We start from the raw sequence: 5173 nt of genomic DNA, 5'->3' as shown, positions 1-5173 counted from the left end.
GTCTGGAGGGAGAAAGGCGGAGCATGTTTCGGAGTCGAGGATGGCCCCGATGAACTTGACCTGCCTGAAGGGTGTGAAGTGGGACTTCTCTCGGTTGATGACCAGTCCGAGGGAGTCCAAAAGGCGTAAGGCGAATGAGAGTGCCTCTTGCAGCTCTCTCTGGGATTCGGCAGCGAACAACCAGTCGTCCAGGTATGGAAAGACCATGAACCCCTTCTGATGAAGGTAGGCCACCACCGGTGCCATGCACTTCGTGAAGACTCTCGGTGCTGTGGCAAGGCCGAAAGGGAGGACGTTGTAGTGGTACGCGACGGAACCCACAGTGAAGGCGAGGAATCTTCGATGAGACTCCCGGATCCCGATGTGGAAGTAGACATCCTTCAGGTCGACGGTTGCAAACCACAGGCCCTGATGGAGCAAAGGCAGAATGGAGGCCAAGGTTACCATTCGAAAGCGACGGTATTCAAGAAACAGGTTTAATTCTCTCAAGTCCAGGATGGGCCTGATTCCCCTATCCGCCTTCGGTACCGTGAAGTACCTGGAGAAAAAGGCCCTAGAGAATTGCTCGGGCGGTAAAGGGGAGATTGCCCCTTTTTCAAGTAGAATGCGCACTTCGTCGAGAAGGGTGTCCGAGGGAGGAGTGGACATAAACGCTCCAGTTGGAGGGAGCTCTTGGAACTCGAGGGCATATCCCCTGCGGACGATGTTAAGGACCCACGAGTCCGATGTTATCGAGGCCCAGATGTTAACAAAAGGCCTCAGGATGTCCAAAAAGAATAAGGGCGAAGGGGAAACGAAATGCGCTGCGTCCCTTCAGGCTCTCTTCTTCCCCTGGTCGGTGTCCTGCCGGCGGGACTTGCGGTATCGAGGCGGGAAATTGCGACGGCCAGAGGAGGAGGAAGACTGCGAGGGATAACGGCGCCTCTGTGAGCCCTGCTGCTGAGGCTGTCGATCTTGAGGAAAGGAGCCCTGGGACTGACCTTGCGGCGGCCAAGGACGGTGCCTCCTTCTGAAGGGCGAGATGGGGGTGGAAGACATCCCGTGCTTCTTAGCCGCAGCCTTCATTCTGAACTTGCGGTTCAGACGCTCGTCAGTGTCGGCGTGGAAAAGGCCGGTACCGTCCAGTGGCATGTCCTCAATGGCCGATTTAACGTTGGCGTTGAGGCCAGATCCTCTCAACCAGGCATGCCGGCGCAGCGCTAGTGATGCTGCCATGCCTCGTCCCGCGCAGTCGGCGACGTTCCTGGAGGCGGTGATGATCCAATTCCCTATCGAGTGGGCCTCATCACGGATCTCCAAGTGACGTTGGACCTCATCAGGGACGTCAGGGATGATGGGCGAAATCCCCTCCATCAAGGCCTGGATGTATGCCCCCATGCAGGCATTGTAATTTATAGCGTTCACGATGAGGGCAGCCGAAGAGTAGGCCTTCTTCGCCAGGCCATTGATCTTTTTAGCCTCTCGGTCGGCCAGGGACGTCGCTTGCTTTGGCACGAAGGTCTGCTGTGCCCCCTCCACAATGGCCGAGTTCGGCTTGGGATGGTCGGTCAACCACGGACAGCCCGGTGGGGCGATCCGGTACAGCGTTTCGACCTTCCTGGAGGACGCGGCGAGCGAAGTCGGAGCATCCCATGACCTCTGCACAATGGACTGCAATGAAGGCAACATTGGGATGCATGGTGGAGTGGGGACATGACCGAGGACCCGGCGTTCTACCGGATCGCAGGCCTCCTCTTCCGGCGGGGAAAGCTCGATGTCAAGAGTCCGGCACATCTTAATGATGTGCTCGCTGAAGGAGCGAACATCATCAGTAGGCGATGAGGAGCCCGGGTGATGCATCTCCTGCGGCGAGGGCGGGTCAGATGGGTCGTCCTCTCCGTCCGAAGGTTCCCGCGATGGAGGCAAGGGATCCTGGTCCGAATCGGAGTCAGATGTCAGGGGAATGTCCGTCACCTTGGCTCGGGATGGAGTGCGAGCCGGGATTTGCGGAGCCGGTGGCTCGGAAGGCGGGCGACGAGGTACCGAGGACGAGGCCACAGCATGGGAGGATGATGGTTTGTCTCCTTGGGGAATCGCAGGGCGCAAGTTAAGCCTGGTGAATTCCCTGAAGGCCTTATCCTTGGGGACCGACATGTAGTATCTTTGAGTTTCGGTGTCAAAGAACATGTCCATGTCCAGCCCCCACGGCTCGTCAGTGTCAGAAAACGGGACAGCCTCTTCCTCATCCGAGTGGACAGAGAGCAGAGAAGGCTCCCTCTGGGGAGAAGTTGGTTCGCTAACAGCGGCCAGATCTTGAGTCGGCGGGAGCGGTGTGGTCGGCACCGTGGTCGCATGCACTGAGATAGCCGTCTCAGGGCGCGAGAAGGTCCTCTCCGAGGTCTCCTTGGAGGGGGAGCGTTGCTTGCGTGACGCACGCTCCGCTGACTTGGCTGGGCGCTCCGACCCAGTATGTTCCTTGGTCTTTTTGGACTTGGACTTGGACTTTTTGGGTGGAGCTGCCTCGGTCGCCTCGGTATGACGCCTCTTCTTGGAAGACGTCGGAGTCACCGCCAGGTCTTCAGGTGGGAAGAAGGGATTGTCCGGCAAGTCATGCAGGACAGTGGGTCCCTTGGAGTGGGTCTTGGCTGGCTTAGCCCTCTCCGATGGTGCCGCCTTAGCCGAGGAAGATGCCTCCGTCTCGGGCAACCTGGGAGCGTGTCGGGATGCCTTCGACGACGCCTTGGAGGACGGTAGCGAGGCGGTCCGGACCTCTGTCTCCTGACGCTCTCTCGAGCGCGAGCCCTCCGGGGATGGCTTCCTCCCGGATCTCTCTCTGGGCTCGAAACCCTCAGTCCCCGAGGTTTTCTGGGGGCGCTTGGAGGGTTCGTCGGTGACACTGGGTCTCGGGGGACCACGGGTCACATCGGAGGTGGTCGGAGACCGTGTCCCGGCCGGGACAGAGACCACACTTGAAGCGCTGGCCCGTGAAGAAGACGCAGGCGGAGCAGCCGGAGGGAGCGATGACGAGCGGGGACGACCCTCCCGGACCTTTCCCAGGGCAATGGCCGAAGTCAGCCGGGACTCCCGGTTCTTCCTGGCTTGGGAGGACAGAGACTTACAGAGGTGGCAGGCTCTGGCATCATGGTCTCTTCCCAGGCAAAACAGGCAGGAGGAGTGAGGGTCCTGGACGGGCACCTTGCCCCCGCAGACATCACATTTCTTGAAGGGTGCAGGCATCCTTCCGAGTCGTCAAATCCGAGGGAGAGTCAAGAGCGAAGTCAAAAAACAAGCCGAAGAAGTCCGAAGTTACCGGGGCGGGAGAGAGAGAGTGGTCAAAAACAGTCCGAGGTCTAGTGAAAGTGATTCCGTTAACAAGCAAGAAGCAGCTAGCGCGGCGGAAAAAAGGAACTGGGGAAAAGAGCGGGAAGGCAGGGGCCTTATAACGGGTGGGCAGAGTTACCGCCAAAAAGTTTCTATATGTTGCAAAGTAAACTTTGCCCAGTGATTCCAGTAGGTTCTGAGCAGCACTGCGCAGGCGCAGTGAAACCCATTTGTATGATTCGCAGAGACCACGAAGAAGAAATACAGATGCCAGAGATGTCTTAACATATAAAATAAAGCATAAATGACCTCCATTTATATGTGTAGTGTGCTACCAATCCACTTTTGATCTGATTTGGATGAAAACACCTGTTTATGTGATGGCAATACCACTCCATGTGAGAGAAGTTTTTACTCATATCTATCACTCAGTTCACAAGAACACTGCCATGTAGTTCTAAGCAAAAGAGAAATACCAAGGGATGAATTGCACGAGATTAATAGTGCTTTGACCCATATCCATTTTCCAAATGTATACATAAAAGTGCAAAAGGAAAGCTGTTCTTGTTTGGTTTTGCACTACTCTTTCTTGATCACGCTGTATATGATGCACTCTTCCCACTTATTAAAGTCTAGGAACCAAACAGCAGCAAGGAAAGTGAAAATGTGCTGTAAGTTAGGCTGCTAGTAACGTATACATAAAATACAGCAATGTCTCTATTTAGGTAGTGTGTCTCCCATTTTTAAAAATGCATTTTGTAAGAACTTTTAAAAACATTGTATTTAATTCTGAAGATAAAGAACACAACATCCATGCGACTCAGAGGTGTTAGTCACTGCCTATAAATATTAGGAAGCATCTAATAACAACTAAGCCAGTGATGAAATATATGTACAGTGTGCCTGCATCATATGCAGGCGCCCTATATGCGGCTTTCAGCTTATGCTGAAAGCCACGCAACAAGGAGGAAATGGTGCACGCACCTGTGGTGCATGCATGCACGCCACCACACACGAGCCCCATTAGTTTCAATGGGGATCAAGCATACGCAGAATTTGTCTTATGGGGGGGGGAGATCCCGAACGGATCTCCTGCGTAAGACAAGGGCACACTATACTTCATTGCTACCACTTCAATGAGCTGGATTATAACTACCACTGCATTTGATCAGAAACGAGTATTAACATCCACTTCTAAATCATCTGGGAATTGTATGGGAAGACAATGGTAAAGGAAAATGAAGCAAATTTGATTAGGGCAACAGTGAAACAAAATAAACGGGGATACAAAGATTATCTCCTGGCACACCAAATGATTGGGCTTAGACTCTAGGACATCTGTCATTTTTGCCTCTGAACTGCACAGCCTATAGGATTTCACAATTCATGTAGAGACACTACCTTTTCTCCCTTCCTCAATGCCATAGTGCCAGATGTGCACTTTCAAAACACTCAATGCAAATTGTTCACATGGAGTTCATGCAGCCCACGGATTCCCCATCACTGGTTTAGAACCTGAGGGTCTTTACACACAAAGAAAGGCAGTATAGTATAACGAGTATATCATTATCTGTATATAAGATCTCACAATTGATTAAAGAAATATTGTCAGGAATTTTTTAAAAAATAACTGTATAAGAAAAAATACTGAAATTATGGCAGGCTGGAATTATAAAATTCAGATTGATGATAAGACTCGGGCTAATAAGAAACATCAGTTAACTTATTCCAAAGTAATGTCTTATAATAACGTGTTTTTTTTTAAAAGATCCACTTAAGTAAGATTTCCATAAACATGAATGAATCCATTCTTGTTTGGCTTTCATAGCCTGTGATTACATCATTAAAAAAACAGACTGGAAAGGAAATTCAA

Source organism: Sceloporus undulatus, chromosome 6 (genome assembly GCF_019175285.1).
Source record: "Sceloporus undulatus isolate JIND9_A2432 ecotype Alabama chromosome 6, SceUnd_v1.1, whole genome shotgun sequence".
NCBI classification, from domain to species: Eukaryota; Metazoa; Chordata; class Lepidosauria; order Squamata; family Phrynosomatidae; genus Sceloporus; species Sceloporus undulatus.
The sequence above is the reverse complement of the archived record's forward strand: the minus strand, read 5'-3'. Positions refer to the sequence as shown.